Genomic DNA, 21,018 nt, shown 5'->3' with positions numbered 1-21,018 from the left:
CACATTAGGTTGGCAATATAGTTCCCCCACATTAGGTTGGCAGTATAGTTCCCCCACATTAGGTTGTAGATATGTGCAATTCGTTTTGGACGTAATTAGTTTTTGTCCGAATTGTTCATATTTCATACATTCGGATTGATCAGACTTAACGGGGTCCAAACGTTCTAAACGGCAATTATCCAATTAAGTCATGCTGTTTTATCAATAAAAAAATTTCCCACGGCAATTACTATGCATTTCATTCACAAACTAAACCAGTTCAGAAAAGAGAGAGGGAAATTTAAGAATGAAAGAACAGAAATATAGGTTAGCGCATGTTTGCCAACGAACCAGGGGGCCTCCAGCTGTTGAAAAACTGCAACTCTCAGCATGCCCAGACAGCCTTTGGCTGGGTGGGTGTTGAAGTTTTGCAACAGCTGGAGGCACCCTGGTAACAGTAACAGAAACAATGTGTTAGCGCAAGTGACATGACATGTTATACATAAATCACCCGACAATCAAACACATCGATCAAACACATCAATCATTCATGCTGCATTTATTTATTTATTCATTCATTCAACATTACATCATGTATTAATAAATCACAAAAAATTATATTATCTTACCTGTCGTCCAATGTTCCGATCTCTGCGGGTGCCCTCTATTCCTGCACACGCTACCGATAATGGTCCCCTGCTTAAAAAAGATTTACCCAAATATACCTGAATACCGAATGTATCCGAAAAATGAAACCCCAAAAATTTACCGAACCAAAAATTTTACCCAAAATGAAAAAACTAAACGAAACAAACATTTTTCTTGTGCACATGTCTATTAGGTTGTAGTTCTTCCACATTAGGTTGGCAGTATAGTTCCCCCACATTAGGTTGGCAGTATAGTTCCCCACATTAGGTTGTAGTTCCCCCACATTAGGTTAGCAGTATAGTTCCCCCACATTAGATTGTAGTTCCCCCACATTAGGTTGGCAGCATACGGTAGTTCCCCCACATTAGGTTGGCAGTATAGTTCCCCCACATTAGGTTGTAGTTCCCCCACATTAGGTTGGCAGTATAGTTCCCCCACATTAGGTTGTAGTTCCCCCACATTAGGTAGGCAGTATAGTTCCCCCACATTAGGTTGTAGTTCCCCCACATTAGGTTGGCATTATAGTTCCCCCACATTAGGTTGTAGTTCCCCCACATTAGGTAGGCAGTGGGCCCCACAGTGTACTGCCCCACTTCAGTGCTATGACCACCGCTCTTCCTAAGTCATAGCAGTAGGTCCCGGGACCGGAGGAGCGGTGGTTGGAGTACAGAAGATGATGTGCCGCTGGTAGCTTACTCACTGCTTCGCTCTGCTCTGCTGTTTCTATGGGCGCACGCACGGGACGTGTGTTTTTAAAGTTAACCCGGGGCCGCAGAACGGTAACCGGTACATCCTTGTGTCCCAAAAAGATCTTTCAGGACACCGGGATGTCCCAAATGTGACGGGGGAAATTAATCTCAACCGGGATACCCGGACTATGGATAATCCATACCCTGGGCGTCCCGGCCAACTGTAGCACTCAGCGTAAGACGACCTTATATATATGCTTTATATGTTCACTTGCACGTAATGCTTGATAAAGATCCCCACGTCGCACTTTATGGATGGGTGAATAAAATTCCAACTTTACTTCTCAAAACTGCTGGAGTGCTGCTTTTTTCTGGACTAAGAATATATATATTATTTTTTTAATTATGTTTTAGGGTCTTAAATTTTTCTACAGTTTTAGACTGTATTGTAGAAAGTGGGCAAGAGGGTCAGAAATGTCATTCTATAGTCTGATCATTGAAACACAAATATACTATTGAATCATTCTCACTTGTAACATTATATTAAGACATTGTTATCATGCAGTTTGCTAAATATATGCTTTAATGTGCATGCACTTTTTTTTAATTTTTTAGGAGAATCAGCTGTCAGCATTAGCTGGGTTCTCCAGAGCAAAGGTGGAGATGGTTTATTACCGTTTCTGTCTTCCCGATTAGTGTATACATAGATCTCAGTGAGCTCAATGATGTTATGTACACAGTTCAACTGACAGCCATAAGGCTTCCATAGTGTGACCATAACTGCTAAGGCACCTAAAGTCCATTTTTGGGCCTAGATTTTTATGGAATGGAAGGTTAGTAGTAAGGCCATGTATTACCTTTCTGGCTAGTACAGGTTTTCAGTGTAGCTCAAAATCTGCACAGGTGCTGAAGACAGCCAGTTACTGGGCTTTAAAATAAAGTGTAACTCAGACAACAGATTAATGCTGGTCGGAACAAAACCTCTGATGGAATTTGGAGTCCAGAGGTCTTCAGTCTAGCACAGTTTGATTTTGTTAGGTGTCTGGTAGAAAGCCCTCTGTATAGATACGAAAGATTTATGTGAGTTAGTGCTTGAACAAGTAGGATTTACTTTACATCGTGTGCCTGAATGCTTTATCTTTCTTATTCTTAAAAATAAAAATGATTTTTTTTTATGTCAATTTTTGGAAAACTGCCACTGCAGTTTTTGAACCAAAGTCAGAAGTGAATCCATAAGGGAGGAGAAGTGGAAGTCTTTCCTTTATATGTCCTATTCCTTTTGAATACACTTCAAAAACTGACAGTAAAAAAAAATACAAGTGGAAACTTAGCCTCAGTCTCATGATCTGCTTTGCCTCCTACTAAAACATAAACAATGCCCTCCCTGTCTGCAGTCTGACTCATCAGAAACTCAAAAAAGTTAAACAGATTGGTCAAAAAAGATAAACATGACAATTAGGAGGTCCCAGTGACGTGTTCACCCACCATGCCTTGTAACGGTGAGTGATAGTTGACACGGACCAATCCAAAAATGCCCTGCCCCTGTCCATATAAGGGAGCGGCGGCCATGAATCGCTCTCTTGTTCCTGCGCTGCTGATGAGGACGGATCTGCACAGCTATCTTCCGCAGTGACTAGGCCCAAGCCTTGCGGCAACGGCAAAACTGTGAGTTATCTCAATCCCTGTTAACTTTGCAAGATCACCGGACCTAAACAGACCCCTAAATCCGGACGAATCTCTGCACAAATCCTAATTCTATTAATCCTTGGATAAGTAAATGGTCCGCAGCATCTGTCAATCATTGCTGAGCTGTATAGAGACTGTATTACTAAGACTGTTGCTGTTAATTGGATGTACCGCAAGTACTTCAGTAAAGTTTATGCAAGTTCAAGTTCATCCCTATTGTGAACCTTCATTCATTTAAGCACGTACCTATCGTTTCTGGGAAGGGTGGCGATAGGCCGAAGATTTACCTCAGCGTATTAACCTTCACCCTGGCATCACGAGTGACAGGGTTTAACTTAACCCCTCATATACCAAAGCAACACCCCCACTGTAATATATCCCCCCAAGGGCTTCCACACTTGTCTCTGACTGATAAAGCAAGTGTAAATCTGTGGGAGTGTTAAGTGATGTGACCAAGCAAAACAAAATTTACCACGGCATGCATTGCATGTTGCTATTATCCGGTGGTATGGGGACAATATTGGATGTTGTCTGTGAGGTTTGCATGTCAGGACTGCTTTTTGATCCCAGTCTTACCATGGTGTTAGATGTGATGCTGCAGTCTCTGCCCTTAGCAGACTCTCTCTGTCGCAGAATGGCAATCACATAGTTAATAATCATGTAGAGGAGGGGGCCCTGTAGAGAAAGCTACCCGTTTCAGCTATGCAGGCTGCCATGCTGTGAGTCCTTCCCCTCTCCCTTTTCTCAGACTAAGCAGTGGGAGGAAGCTCTTAAAGGGGTGCTTCAGAGGAAAACTCAACTTAAGATTGATATGGAAAAAAAAATCATCTGGAGTGAAGGTTTAGGACAAAGAGGACTGTGGAGGATGTTTGACATACAAAAGTAATGCAGCACTTCTTCCATTCTTTTGTATTTGTGCCAGGTCAGTAGTCCACAAATTCCCGACACCCATGCCATAGCAATGTCCATGGGTGGGCTTCACATGCAAGCAGGCCCGGGTCATACTGCCCCTCTACAAATATACCTCCCCAACTCTTACTATCCACACATATGTGCAGTAGAATATGCTTGTCTTTTTCTGTTGTTGCAGGCAGATATGATTGATCTGTTGTGCTGTGTTTCCAAAGGAAGGAATGAAGATTGATTTGCGTACAATGGGTCTGACAGGATTCATTTAGACATATGTTTATTTTTTTGTCCCAATAAAACAATACGTTCAACTGAGAGTAAGTTCACATGTCGCATGTTGACATGTGCAAATACAAACTGGATTTTAACTCAAGCCTGACGCTTGGATTTCTTCCACAAATGTACTGTAAATGTGCAGTCTGAACCTTGGCTTTTCAGTGTAAGAAGATAAATAACATACACAAATGAACAAGAATTTTTCTGTTGTTTGAATAGGTTGTGGAAACTCATTCACATGCATATGATGCAAAATGTTGTTAATTCTGATTACGTTAAAGGGGTACTCCGATCCTGAGAACCTTCACAATTTTTTATTCGCCACCCACTTGTTTGAGCTGCACGCCGCGGTGCCAGCTCACAAACAGCCGGATGGCGATCACGGGGCCAGAGTATCGTGACATCACGACTCCGCCCCCGTGTCACATCTACCCCCGCTATGCAAGTCTATGGGAGGGGGCATGATGTCACCCTTCGCTCCCGCTATGCAAGTCTATGGGAGGGGGCGTGATGTCACCCTTCGCCCCCGCTATGCAAGTCTATGGGAGGGGACGTGGCCACGCCCCCTCCCATAGACTTGCATAGCGGGGGCGGGGGTGACGTCACACGGGGGCGGAGTCATGATGTCACGATACTCTGACCTCGTGGTCGCCACCCGGCTGTTTGTGAGCTAGCACCGCGGCATGCAGCTCAAACAGGTGGGTGGCGAATACAAGATTGCGGGGGGATAAGATGTCTCATGACTGGAGTACCCCTTTAACATAATCATAATCAACAACATTTTGCATCTCATGCATGTGAATGAGTTTCCACAACCAATTCAAACAACAGAAAAATTCTTGTTGATTTTTGCATGTTATTTATCTAAAATGTCTCAGGGCCGAAGTACCCCTTTAAATGTGAATGGGGCCATATCTTGTTTTTTTCCCCTAAAGATTGCAAGTAATTGGTACTATTTCTACTACAGCTACTACTAGTCACACCCTCATCTTATAATACAGCATGATGTCACTCCCACACATTTCTCAAGGTATAACATATTACTCATCCTCAGCTATCACTTTTCGTTCAGAGATTTACTGAATTAAAGCCATCTGACTTAATAAGACAGATAAGCCATCTTGTCTTATTTAATATTAATGCTGATAATACCGAGATTTGTGAAGCCTATTTTGTAGAAAATCATAATGAATGTATTCTGTAGTGTAAAAAGAATACATAAACAGTTCATTTTAATAATTGAAAATAGAATTCACACACCTAAGCACTGGCATAGACAATGATGTGTAAAGAATATAAGCAAAGCTATTACAGGTAAGTAATGTCTTTAAAATGTTTCCTATTCTAAGGCTGCGCACAAGAAATAGATGCATTACACATAATTATATTGCAATAAGATCCTAGTTTATGGAGGCTTAGGATGGTATAAATATGGGAAGACTGTAAAACAGAATACCCATGACATAATGAATTATTATTTGAAAAGTAAATCACTTGCTAATAACAGAGAACTACTTATTCCTCAAAGGAGAGTCAATGTTAAAGCTTTGTGCATAGCATTATGCAGACCACATATCTAGACTGAATAGTACATTTAAGGAAACCAAAATAGACCCTTTCACTGTTGGACAGTTTGAACAATTAGCACCAACTATATGACCAAATACATGGTACAAAGGTAGGAGTTACTTACTATCAAGATATACCCACCAACAAGAACTGTAGCAGTAGCACAAAAATCATAAGCAAAATATAAACTTTATTGACACTCCACAAAAGAAAAACAGAGAAAAATCTGACTCTGTTATGATTCCTTCCATAAATGTGTAATATTAAACCAATGTGCACTGTTAGCTGAACACTGAAAGTCCATAGATCAATACGGGTGGTGCTTCACGCTGAGAAAAAACAGGCAAATATCTACACACATAAGAAAAAAGAAATTGCGGAGCAGCTCACCAGTTCCAAAGGATCAGGTCTGTGACATCGTGGTCAGGCGACAGAAGGACGGGGAGGCTGAGATGTTACGGGGGGGAATCAGACGTCAGGGCCACAGCCGTATCGCACCCTTTGGTGCTTCATCAGGCCCCTTTCCTTTTTTGGGGGGTTTGCCGTACATATTATGGTAAAATGAGAGGTTTCATTACAGAGTACAATTGGTCACACAAAAAACAAGCCCTTATATGGGTCTGTAGATGGAAATATAAAGGAGTTATGGATTTTAGGAAAAAACAAAAACGCTAAAATAAAATTGGCCTGGTCCTAAAGGGGTAATCCGGTGGAAAACTTTTTTTTTTTTTTTTTTATGAACTGGTGCCAGAAAGTTAAACAGATTTGTAAATTATTTCTATTAAAAAATCTTTACCCTTCCTGTACTTTTTAGCAGCTGTATGTTACAGAGGAAAATGTGTTATTTTTTATTTCTTTTTTGTCTTGTCCACAGTGCTCTCTGCTGACACCTGATGTTCATATCAGGAACTTTCACACCCCTACCCCTTAATTCCCTGGTTGAACTTGATGGACATATGTCTTTTTTCGACTGTACTATGTAACTATGTAACTGTCCAGAGCAGGAGACAATCCCCATCGCAAACCTATGCTGCTCTGGACAGTTCCGGATACGAGCATCAGGTGTCAGCAGAGAGCACTGTAGACAAGACAAATAATTTATTGAACAAGAACAGAATTTTCCTCGGCTGCTAAAAAGTACAGGGCGGATAAAGATTTTTTAATAGAAGTAATTTACAAATCTGTTTGACTTTCTGGCACCAGTTGAATTATAAAGACCTAAAAAAAAATTTCCACCAGAGTACCCCTTTAACATAACGTGTATCATTGAAGTTCCATGTAAAATTTGGTTGAAAAAAAATATGGGGAAATGCATTTCATATTATTTATTTTTTGTTTTTCCTTTAATTGCCCTCTAATCCTTCACCATTTTCAGCATATTGTCTGAAAAGTTGGCAATTTTTTTTACAATTTAGATTTTTGCTATTTATAGTACATTTTTATCCATTTTTCCCTTACACACATGAATGTTTTTATACATGTCATCAAACTTTGGCAGTTTTTATTAATTTAACCTCTCAGATAAAAGTAAACATAATAACAGACTGAAAAGACACCAAGAACAGAGTAAACTATTTCATAAATGACAGGATTCTAAAAGAAAGTGTAAAACCATGCACACATTTTTGGAAAATAAGCTGCAAATGGTGAACAGGGTTAAAGGGGTTATCCACCATAAGGGGATTTTAGTATGTACCTGCCAGACAGCAATGGACATACTTAGGAAGGATCTGCGCTTGTCTTGGGGCTAAAAAGCTGTGTTGTGAGATTACCATAACACTGTGGCTAGCTTTTTGTGAACTGGTATTTCCTGTTTGAGTTTTATTCTTTGCCTACATATCCCATAGTTCCATTTTCCTCCCACACATCAGCCACTCACCCCATGGAAACATAAATGAGCTGCATCCATTCAAAAGACCTGTGTTTTCTAATCAGGGTGCCTACAGCTGTTATAAAAATACAATTAGTTGCAGATTGATCTCTCTCCCACCAAGCGATCACTCCACCCATTGAAGTAGAAAGGCTCCCTGTCATCAGCTGACTAGTGATGTCAGGTCTCAGCCACATTGCAACCTGGGAAAAATCTGAGACAACAGTCATTTTGCATGCTGTTAAAAATAAATATTGGGGTGAAAATCACATAAGAATTGTGAGACCACCATCACACACAGGTACAGACACTATATTACAAACTACACTAACTTTACAGCCCCTGTAGCATAGTCAAATAAAAAAAATTCCTGGAATACCCCTTTAATAAATGATGTGAAAATCATTTTCACATACCTTTCATTTCAATTATATTTTTGTCTAAAATTTGATGAAAGTCAATTTGACCGAAACCTTATATGAATTTCTGAAGAATTGCAAATACATTTTGGCACTGTAAGAAACCAATTTGAGTGTGAAGTTCAGTTTGATTACTGTTTAGTACTGTTCCCTGTCTAACTTGTCAATCAGGAAGTATCTTGCATTTACCTCCTATCACAAACCGAAGATGTGCGGGTGGTAGGATTATCTATAAAATCACTATTTGTCTACACTAGACCGAAAATAATGATAAAAAATCCCTCTTACACCACCCCATTAACTCGCTGCCACCACCTGCCTATTTCAAGCCGACAGGAAGCTATCAATCCAATCTGCATATGCTACAATTCCCAAATATAATCTACTATCCCCAGTAGTATATAAAAACCAGGAAAAAGGTTAATCCAAATCTATAATGTAGCCGAACAGGTAAATCTAAGACTATAACTTCAATCTCTCCGAGGACAATGTACGTCCGTTTTACCAGACATAAGGCGGGACTTAATAAATAAATGATTTATTATGAAAGAAAAATATTCACAGTACATATAAAAACAGATATTAACAAGACAAAGTTTCACCACACAGAAAATAAAATAAAAGGGAAAAAAAACATAGAACCCTTACTTACAGAAAGCTACAGAGGTCTATCCCATGGGGTCTGGTATGAAATAGCGTCTGGCATCCAAAATTAGATCTCGTCCCCCATGCAAGCGCGCCCTAGTCCCCCCAGGTCTGCAGTTTTATATCCTGCTATGGACAAGAGTAACCTCTATGTTCAGCCCCTGGGCAGGGCAAGGAGGAGAGGTAGATGTTGCCACTCCCTTATGATACCTTTATGCCCAAAGAATAGAAAATGTCTTCTATCATGGGCCAGGCACCTACATAATTTATTTGGGTTCTCCATCAAATCCTCTTTCTAGGGGTACCTGACTCCTTTAGTGTGTATGATTTACCCAGTGCATACAGTTCGGGCAGGGATCAATACACAAGGGTCATGTGAGGGCTCATTTTAAAGGTAGTATGATGGAGAATCTAACCGTATAATATAGGGGCTGCGAGCTTACTTCCCTGACCCCCATATTTCATATTTGGAAGATATGGCATCTTCATCAATTGATCTATTGACATCAGGCCTTGGAGTCTGCTTGGCTGTAAAGGTGTTACCTTTCCTGTCATAGAGCAGCTGTGTTAATGAACCCCCTGCTAGGATTAGTCACAGCTATACCCAGGCTGGATAGACATGTAGGCTCCATGGTGCCCTGATCAAAAGAGAATTAATTGCCCCCCACTGGCCACTGGATGCTATTGCTCAGATTGTCGTCTCCGGAGAGTTAGAATAAACTGAAGGGATTCTTTAAAATGTTCAGCGATGCAGATAGGTGTGTAATGGAATTAACAGTGTGCATACCGATGAAATTTGGCAGACCATGTACCTCCAGTAATGAATGACAAGCAATCCCAATGCAACATGAATACATATTTTGCCATGGTATATGACAACAATCACCCTGCAACATGGATATATGTTGCCATGGTATATGACACCTCCCATTCCATTGTGCCTGCACTAAATCTCATATATCACCTTTCTACAGCATGGAAAAGAGATATGTTTAAATGCCCTAGGGTCACTGCTACAAATGAATTGTACATATTTTAGCTCTGACAGATTCCTAATAGGGAGTTCTTTTTTGGTGAGATTCCATAGAATTTTGTCTGTAAATGCGGCATAGTTAACTGACTGCAAGAGTTAAAGGCTCTTCTTACTGGACTGGACAGAAAACACCACTCACCTTTAGTGTCTTCTACAGTACACTAAACAATGGAACACTGTCATGGCAGTAAGGAACAGAAGTGTAACCTTAATCCCAGCATTTTATGCTGCGAATCCACCGATGACCCAACCCTAAATTGTGCCTCCAGCTGTACAGGGAGGTGTGCTGCTCGCAGTGGCAATGCGCCGCTCCGAGCAGCCACACAGGGACTTGCGAGTCATCGCGCACATGCGCAGTGTACTCAGACATCGTGGTCACTCCGCAATGTCTGCGAGTACACTGTGAGTATGCACGGTGACTTGCAGGCCCGTGTGGCTGCTCGGAGCGACGCATTGCTGCTGCGAGCAGCACATGAGGAAACAGCTGGAGGCACAATTTAGGGTCAGATCATCGGCAGATCCGCAGTGTAAAATACACTGTGGATCCATCCATTGTTACACTACCCTAAGGGAGTAAAGGTACACATACAAACAATGCACTGAAGCTGTTTCCTTTCCACATCACAGACAAGTAACAAACAACAGCAGCAGTATTTTCATAAACTTCTTCATATATTTACTGCACTGCACTGCTGACTTTGACTGTTGGCTTTCAGATCTCACCCTGCAGGACACTTTTTACACAAACCCTACATCACATCAGTGAGAGAAGTGATTAGGCTTTCTGTTCATTTACAGCCATTAAAGGGGTACTTAACCCCTAGACATCTTATCTCCAATCCAAAGGATAGGGGATAAGATGCCGCCACTGGGGACCCCCACATTCTACCATGCGGCACCCACCGGCTTCCGGAACCGCTGGAGGCCCTCAGGCTAATACCATCCCGACCACGGGGACATAAGATCGTGACATCACGACTCCGCCCCCTCAATGCAAGTCTATGGAAGGGGACGTGAAAGCTGTCACGCCCCCTCCCATAGACTTGCATTGAGAGGACAGGTGTGACGTCACACGGGGCAGAGTCGTGATGTCACGATCTTACGTCCCCGTGGTCGGGATGGAATTAGCCTGAGGGCCTCCAGCGGTTCCGGAAGCCGTTACAGGTGGGTGCCGCATGGTACCCCCGCGATCAGACATCCTTTGGATAGGGGGTAAGATGTCTAGGGGTGGATTACCCCTTTAAAGTTTACTTTGAAGAAAGGAATGAGATGTAGTGGGGCTGGATAATGTAACCAAAGCAAAATGATATAGGCACTATTATGGTAGGTCAGCAAATGGTGGCAGTGAGTGGAGCAGTCCAATACATCTAATTCAAGATAAAGTAGATCTGCAGTAAATGTTTAAGCCCCTCCAGTGTGTACTATATGTTGCCAGCATTTTATTGTTTAAAGGGTAATCCAGCAATAGAAAAACAGAGCAATTTTTTTTTTTTTTTTTTACAAAAACAGCACAACACCTGTCCTTTACCTCTTTGCTCTAATAACTTCAATAAAACTGAGCTGCAAAACCACATTGAACCTGAGGACGGTGCTGTTTTTGAAGAAATCAGCTGTTTTTCAAATCCTGGATAACCCCTTTATCTCTATGGCTATATGTGGATATAGAGATTTGTAAGTAATATGCATACAATGAATAGGGATTAAAATCTGACTTTTCAAATAAAGTAAAAAAATATATATACTTATTTACTTAAAGCTGCAATCTCCAGATATATCTATTCTAGCACTAGGCAGATTCTGTACAGATATGAAACATTTTTCTTCAGTTTAGTAGTTCTCTCTAACTGGTTGTAATGGGCAAAATATTAATCCTGTTTCTATTTGGACAATTGTTTAAGGTGTGTGGTTAGTTCTGCCAAATGTTCCATTTACTGCTTTGGTATAGAATGAAACCCAACAATAACTCCCAAAGGTAAATAAACCTAAATAGAGACACACAAAATGGGAGTAACGTGTTCCTATTCTAAAAGCCTACACATACTGTATAGCAGAAGCAATTTATGATTTCAGTAAATGTTTTCTGCATAGAAATGGAATCTGTAAACTGTCATTCTGGAAGTTAAAAGCTTTTTTGAACTTGTAGTTGAATCAAACCAATTCAAAATGTCATCTTTTACGCACATCAAATCCCAAAGCAAAAGGGAGCTCAGCGATGATTCCATATAACATTTAATGGGTTGCTGAGGTTGCATATTGCTCAGAAGCACAACTTAAGCTGAGAAAATATGGCTAAAAAGGGAGCTCAGCAGTAAAGAACTTCTCAATCAGCCTTGTGTTACATATGATGAAAAAAGCTGTCACCCAACAAGGCCTGGGATATGGAAAGATCAGGCTTGAAGAATGTAATGACTGCTGTTAAATAGAACTCGCTATGACTTGTTAAAAAATAAATATAGTACAAAACAAATTTGTATACTAAGGAAATGTGTAGTAAATGGTCAAAATAACACAATAACTTTAAAGAAAACCAATAGAAGTGGGATTAAATGTACAGTGACCCCCCCGATCTACGATGGCCCCGACATATGATCATTTCAACTTGCGATGGCCTCTCAGAGGCCATCGCATGTTGAAGGCAGCATCAACATACAATGCTTTTTTATGTCAGGGACATCGCATAAACGGCTATCCGGCAGCGCAGACTGCTTAGCTGCCACCCGATAGCCATTTACGGTGCCCCGTGTTGTCCGGTGGGTGTCACTCACCTGGACCGTCCTCTTCGAGATCCTCTGCATAGCCGGCGCTCTCCATCGTCGTCATCACATCATCGCGCATGCCGTCCCGTCATCCAAAAGCAGCGGCGTGTGCAGCGACGTGATAACGGCGATGAAGAGACGCAGCAGAGGCGGTCCGAGGATGCTGCAACAGCGATGGAGGGCAACACCCAGGGCAGCGGTGAGTGGCGGGCAGCGGTGAGCGGCATGGACAGGTGAGTAATAACCTCCAATACCAGTGGTCTTCAACCTGCGGACCTCCAGATGTTGCAAAACTACAACTCCCAGCATGCTTCCCGCCGTTGGTTGTCCGGGCATGCTGGGAGTTGTAGTTTTGCAACATCTGGAGGTCCGCAGGTTGTAGACCACTGTCCTATACTTTACATTGCACGGATCCCTCAACATACGATGGTTTCAACTAACGATCGTTCATTTGGAACAAATTACCATTGTATGTTGAGGGACCACTGTAACTCCTTCACTCCTACTCCCTAACAAACTACATCCATTTGAGAGATTGGTTTGCCCCCATATCATGGCTTTACATTCCTAAAAATTTTAGACATTCTGTATTCTCTTTTCTTAATATTAAATAGAGTCTACAAACTGTTTCCCAACCTAATGCTTTAAATAATAAATAGTGCAAGACAACTGGTTCTAAGAAAACATATTACAGTTATAGCGACCTACCTGGGAAGGGTAAAAGGCTGGCTGCTGTTATGGTAATCCCTTAGAGTCTATTTACACGTACAGTATTCTGTGCGAATTTGACGCGCAGATTTGATGCGCAGGATTTTCTGCTGAAGATTTAATTGTAAACTGAACACAACTTGAAATCCTGCACATCAAATCTGCGCAGAATCCTGTACGTATGAATAGACCCTAAGAACCCAGCCCTTTTTTGCAATTCTGACTACTGTCACTTTAGGCATTAACCCCTTAAGCAGGGTTTTTCCGTTTTTGCACTTTCATCTTTTTCCTCCTCACCTTTTAAAAATCATAACCCTTTCAATTTTGCAACTAAAAATCCATATTATGCCTTTTTTTTTGCGCCACCAATTCTACTTTGCAGTGCCATCAGTCATTTTACCCAAGAAATCTACGATGAAACGGAAAAAAAAAAAATTTTGCAACGAAATTGAAGAAAAAACGCCATTTTGTAATTTTTTGGGGACTTACATTTCTACGCAGTACATTTTTTTGAAAAAATTACACCTTATCTTTATTCTGTAGGTCCATATGATTAAAATGATACCCTACTTATATATGTTTGATTTTGTCGTAGTTCTGTAAAATATCATAACTACATGCAGAAAAATGTATACGTTTAAAATTGTCATCTTCTGACCTCTATAACTTTTTTATTTTATCGGGTATGAGGGCTCATTTTTGCACCGTGATCTGAAGTTTTTAGTGGTACCATTTTTGTATTGAGCGGACTTTTTGATCGCTTTTTATTCATTTTTTCTTGATATAAAAAGTGATCAAAAGTTTGTTATTTTGGAATTTGGATTTTTTTTCGCATACGCCATTGATCGTGCGGTTTAATTAATTATATATTTTTATAGTTCGGACATTTACGCACGCGGCGATACCACATAAGTTTGTACTTATTTTTATTTACATGGTTTTTTTTATGGGAAAAGGGGGGTGATTTGGACTTTTGTTAGGGAAAGGGTTAAATCACATTTATTAACTTCTCTTTACACTTTTTTTTGCAATTTTATAGCTCCCATAGGGGGCTATAACAATGCACACACTGATCTTTTACACTGTTCACTGCAAAACCATAGCTTTGCATTGATCCTTGTTATCGGCGGTCGATTGCTCAAGCCTGCATCTCAGGCTTGGAGCAATCAATCACCGAAGGGAGGTAAGAGGACCTCCGCTCGTATCCCAGCTGATCGAGACACCACATTTTCACTGCGGTGGTCCCGATCAGCCCCACTGAGCAGCCGGGCAGCTTTCACTTTTGTTTTAGACACGGCAATCAACTTTGAATGCCATGTCTAAAGGGTTAATAGCGTGAGGCACCGCGATCACTGCTGCGCGCTAATAGCCCCGGGTCCCGGCTTCAGATGCATGCCACGATCGACCCGATATGACGCGTAACCCCGCGTTATATCACGGGAGCCGACCAAGGACGTAAATATACGTCCTTGGTCTTAAGGGGTTAATAATTCTAAGATGCTTTTACCTTTTATTTGGATTCCGAGATTGTTATTCCGTGACATATTCTACTTTAACATAGTGGTAAATTGTTTGTCATTACTTGCATCCTTTCTTGGTGAAAAATCTAAAAATGTCATGAAAATTTGGAGAATTTGGCATTTTTCTAAATTTGAAACTCTCTGCTTTTAATGAAAATGGATATTCAAAATAAATTATATATTGATTCACAAAAACAATGGGGGATATTTAATAATCTAGTCTATTCTGGGTATGCTTATAGACCAGCGTATGTGGTAGTCTCCTGTCTATTGTGCTCCTAATTTATCAAAGGTCTCACAACCCTTGATAAATTCTGTGCTCAGACTTCAGGGTCTACAGCTTAAACTGCATTTAGACCTGCTCCAACATGGTCTGACATTTCAGCGTATTTTGGGCAGATGCGACTTGTCGCACAAAAGTCGCACTTGATAAATTCAGCACCAATGCATTTTCCAATGCATTTCCGTCTAAAATAGACTAGAATGCATCATGTTCTAAAAATCCTCTACAGCAAAAGTTGCAGAAAAGTCGCACATATTTAGACTGCGACTTTCTGTGCGACAAATTTAGACAGGAAAAACCAGTCTAAATCCTTTGATAAATCTCCCCCAATATGTCTACTTTATGTTGGCATCATAAAGTTGACATGTTTTTACTTTTTGAGGACATTAGAGGGCTTCAAAGTATAGCAGCAATTTTCAAAATTATAGAAACTACACCCCTCAAAATATTCAAGTTTGTTAACCCATTAGGTGTTTAACAAGAATAGCAGCAAAGTGCAGGAGAAAAATCTAAATCTGCCTTTTTTACACTAACATGTTCTTGTAGCCACATTTTTTTCATTTTTTAAAAGTGGTATAAGTAGAAAAAGCCCCCCAAATTTGTAGCCCAATTTCTCTTGAGTATGGAAATACCTCATATGTTGAGGGAAAGAGCAACTGTGGAATTTTTGAAAACTAATTTTTCTGTCATGGTTTTTGGGAGCCATGTTGCATAACAGCAAAAAAATTAAAATTAAAAACTGCAAAAAAAAACAAAAAAAAACACTTGGCATACTATTTTGGAAACTACACCCCTCAAGGGATGTAACAAGGGGTATAGTAAGCCTTAACACCTCACACATGTTTGATGACTCTGCATTGAAAATGGATGTGAAAATGGAAAATTAGATTTTTAACAGTAAAATTATGGTGTTACCCCAATTTTCCTTTTTCACAAGGGGTCATAGGAGAAAATGTCCCCCAAAATGTAAAACCCCATTTCTTTTGTGTATAGAAATACCCCATATGTGAACGTTAAGTGCTCTGCTCTGCTACTACAATGCTCACAAGAGAAGGAGCTAAATTTGGCTTTTTGAAAGAGAATTTTGCTGAAATGGTTTTTGGGGTCCCCAGGGTGCCAGAACAGCAAAAATTAAAAAAAAAAAAAAAAAAACCTACACATGGCACACCATTTTGGAAACTACACCCCTCAATGCACATAATAAGGGGTACAGTGAGCATTAACACCTCAAAGGTGTTTGACGGGTTTACATTGAACTTGGACGAGAAAATGAAAAATTTGATTTTTAATATTAACATGATGGTGTTACTCCAAATTTGTTATTTTCACATGGTGTAGTAGGAGATCGACCCATTTGAAGCCCAATTTCTCACGTTTAAGAAAATACCCCATATGTGGATGTTAAGTGCTCTGCTTGCGCACTACAGGTCTCAGAACAGAAGGAGCGCCATTGGACTTTTGGAGAGAGAATTTTGCTGAAATTGAAGTTGGGGCCCATGTGGATTTACAAACCTTCCATGGTGCAATAACAGCAGAAACCCCCTACATGTGACACCAATTCGGAAACTACATCCTCCAGAAAGGTAACAAGGGTTCTAGTGAGTACTTACACCTCACAGGTTTTTTGAACAGTGGTCCGTAAAAGTGAAAAATTAGATTTTTTGAGCTATTTTGATAGGGTTACCCCAAATGTTTCATTTTCACCTGGGGTAATAGGGGAAAAGGCCCCCAAAATTTGTAGTGCAATTTTGTCTGAGAAAGAAAATACCCCATATGTGGATGTAAAGTGCTCTGCGGGCGCACTGCAATGCTCACAATAGAAGGAGCACCACTGGGCTTTTGGAGTGAAAAGTTTGTTGGAATTGAAGTTGGGGGCCATGTGCGTTTACAAAGACCCATTGTGCAAAAACAGCAGCCCCACACATGTGACACCATTTTAGAAACTACACCCCTCAAGGAAGGTAACGAGTGTTATAGTGAGTACTTACACCTCGCAAGTTTTTTTAACAGTGGGCCGTAAAAGTTAAAGAATTGATTTTTAACACTGAATTGCTGGTATTAACCAAACATTTTTTAGGCTAACAAGTAGTAAGAGAAAAAAGTTTCACAAAATTTGCAACCCAATTTCTCCAGAATAAGGAAATACCCCATATATGGCGGTAAAGCACTATGCGGGTGCAAAACAGGGCTTAGGAGTGAGACAGCACCGATGAGATTTGAGGCCTAAAGTGGTGATTTGCACTGCAATGGTTGAGGCTCTGACATAAAATCTAAAAAAAAAAAGAAAATAAATAAATAACCCAGCAAATGACTACAATTTTGAAACTACACCCCTCAAGCAAGGTAACAAAGGGTACAGTGAGTACTTATACCTCACAGGTTTTTTAACCAGTGGGCCATAAATTGAAAATTTTGATTTTTTTTGCACTAAAATGCAGGTGTTACCCATTTTTTTACATTTTCACAAGGGGTAATGGGAGAAATTGGGTTAGAAGTTTTGGAGGGATTTTTCTCCTGACTATGGAAACACATCCACATATGGGGTAACGTGTTGGGCGGGCGCACAACAAGGCTCAGAAGTCACAGAGGTCTGTTTGCATTTGAGGCCTATGGCATATCAGTAGCTGATGGTTACATGCATTCAGAGGAAAATACAAAAATAAAACACCCACGTGACACCATTACAGAAAGTACACACCCTGAGGAATGGGTATAGGGGTAACGAGGACATGTACGGGTGTTCCCTAAATTTATTTACCAGGAACGGATGAAGGGTAGCTTTTGAAAATTGTAATTTTCAACCTATGCTCTGCTTCATCTTTCTGGGAACACCTAACATGTGACTCCGAATTGTCTCCCGGAAATACGACAGAGCTCATGAGCGAGAACTCTCCACATTTGAGGCCGATGTTTCTTAGGGACCTAACTGACAGTTACATACATTCAGTGGAAAATAGAAGAAAGGAACACCCACATGTGAGCCTATTATAAACAGTACACCCCCTAGGGAAGGTGTATAGGGGTGAAGTGGAGATTTGGAACAGACAGCTGTTCCCTAAATTTATTTTTCAGGAATGGATGAAATGTAGTTTGGGGAAAATGAAAATTGCAATTTTATTTTTGATGCCCGCCCCAAACGCTATACTCTAAATCTGATGTGTGTGGCCGCCCTATTCTGTTACCTCAAATGCGCACCCCGCTCAGGTGGGGAGAGAGCGCTGCACATTTGAGGCAACTGCAAACCCACAATGCTGTTGTCTCTGTGTCCCATGACCCAACCTTTAAAACAGGCTTATTTTTTTTATTTTTTTTTGGGGGGGGGGGTTGGTGTTTGGTTTTAAAATTTGGAAGACAATGTACTCTGGGCTGGTACATTGGAGTTGGGGAGTTAAAATTAGGGAAAGGATTACAAATGTAGTGCTCTATGGAAGTGTGATACTCCCTGAAGCAACTTTTAATGCAGAGGCCCGGATGATCAGGGCAAGTGTCACATTTAGTGGTGGTCACGATAAAAACAAGCAATCTCCAGGTAGCAGAGCGGGATCAATGGAAGCGCTGAGACCAGATAAGAAGTTAAAAGGATTTATTTCCCATAATGCAACGCGTTTCACGGTCACCCGCTTCCTCAGGCATTGCCTGAGGAAGCGGGTGACCGTGAAACGCGTTGCATTATGGGAAATAAATCCTTTTAACTTCTTATCTGGTCTCAGCGCTTCCATTGATCCCGCTCTGCTACCTGGAGATTGCTTGTTTTTATCGTGATTCTATTTCAGCGGGACGAAGCTGCAGAGACCCTTTGATGATACACCCTGTTCCATTGTTGTACTTGGTTGGAGTACAACTTCATGTGGTAAGCACAATTCACACTTAGCGTTACCAACTCACCTTTGGTGTTACACTACGGAGCGCATCCGTTTGTGCTTTTTTTTATTTAAATTTAGTGGTGGTGTCCTTCCGAATCCCTCTCCTGTTCCACACTCTACATTTTTCTGGGATCTTCCCTTCTTTTGAGTGTGGGGGACCTCACTTGGAAAGTGTTGGCCGGGGACAACCCAGGGAACCGAAGTTCCAGAGGTGCTCTGACCTGCTCTTTGGTGGTCACCAAAGACTAGGGCCATTAGAACTTCAGGAATGTCCCTGTGTTGCCAGCATACTGGGACAGTACAAAAGAGTTGTAGCAACCTGTACCATGTAGACCGCAACTTTATTGTACCATGCCCGTGTTTTCCGTATGGCTTTAGGACATGATCATAGAGATCAACTCCCCCCATATACTCATTGTAGCCCAGAATACAATCAGGCTTGAGGACCAGTCCCACAGTACCTTGCACAGGGACAGGGGTGCTGCAATTCCCATGAATTGTGGTGAGCATAAGGCCATCTCTCTTTCTTTATACCTAACCAGCAACAGTTTTTCATGGGAAAAGGCATGGGACTCACCCCGGGGGATAGGAGTATGCAGGGGATACAATGGAAGGCCTTTTTGATTCTTCCGGACTGTCCCACGAGGGATGCAAAGAGAGGGAAACTAGTATAAAAGGTATACTGGTAATCTTTATCTAGCAATGGGTGCAAAAGGCCCCAAACGATTTTCCAGCTAACACCGAGAGTGGGGGGTTATTCTCGGGGTTCAAGTCGGGAATCTCATCCCTCATACACTATAAACTTGCAAGTCTATCCTGAGGTACTTTCGCAAAGTTTATACATCTTCACGGCATACTGCGCCTGCTTGGTTGGGTTGTCTTGCCGGAAGCTGAGTCTCACCTTAAAGCTCATGAGAGACTCATCAATAGCGACCTCCCTTCCAGGGACATAGGCCTGACTGGCCTGATTTTATACAAGTGGTCATGATGGGAGTATTAGTACCTGTGCAAATAGACAGATCGCACCGGATGTCACTCCTGACACTGGCTGCTATCGTCCTGTATAATGTATAGATGCGGGCAGTTTTCTCACATCTAGATAGGATGATCACATCGGGTGTCACCTGTGATCTGTCCTTAAAGGGGTACTCCGGTGCTTACACATCTTATCCCCTATCCAAAGGATAGGGGATATGATGCCTGATCGCGGGAGTCCCGCAGCTGGGGATGCCCGTGATCATGCACGCGGCACCCCGTTTGTAATCAGCCCCCAGAGCGTGTTCACTCCGGGTCAGATTATGGTCGACCGCAGGGCCGGTGGCCCTCCCGTAGGCTTGCATTGAGGGGCAGAGCTTGACATCACATGGCGGCGGAGGCGTGACGTCACACGCCGCCGGCCCTGCGGTCGACCATAATCAGACCCGGAGCGAACACGCTCCGGGGACTGATTACAAACGGGTTGCCGCGTGCATGATCACGGGCTTCCCCAGCTGTGGGACTCCTGCGATCAGGCATCTTATCCCCTATCCTTTGGATAGGGGATAAGATGTGTAAGCACCGGAGTACCCCTTTAACTGTAGGTACTACTGCTCCCAACATGCACACTCTGCTCCATGCTGGGAGCTGTAGTACCTGCATTAATAGATGGATCGCAGCGGGTGTCACTTCTGATCATCCTGTATAATATATAGATGCGGCCAGCCGGCCGCTCTTCTCTGGTCCCACTGTAGTATGAGTCTATGCCGTATATATACCTATTATTTATTTTCCCCGCAGAGAGCTGTGATTGGCTGGAACCATCTGGCCAATCACAGCTTTCTGCGGGAAATATGAAAGAGTGATGTGAATTCTATTCACATCACTGGCCAGCCAGAGTAAAGTGCAGAGATGCGAGCGCAGGAGAAAGCCAATCCATCTCTGCAATAGAAAGGACAATCGCATCGGGTGTCAGGAATGACACCTGGAGCGATCTGTCTATTAGTACAGGTACTACAGCTCCCATCATGGAACAATCTGTTCCATGCTTGGAGTAGAAGTACTACCTAAAAAATGTTTTAAAAAAATAGAGAAAAAAAGTGAAACACACACACACACTTTATTAAACACAATATTAACTCCTTAACGACAATGGACGTAAATGTACGTCATGGTGCCGTGGTACAGCT

The sequence above is a fragment of the Hyla sarda genome, chromosome 2 (assembly GCF_029499605.1).
Source record: "Hyla sarda isolate aHylSar1 chromosome 2, aHylSar1.hap1, whole genome shotgun sequence".
Taxonomy (NCBI): Eukaryota; Metazoa; Chordata; class Amphibia; order Anura; family Hylidae; genus Hyla; species Hyla sarda.
This window is presented reverse-complemented; position numbering follows the sequence as displayed.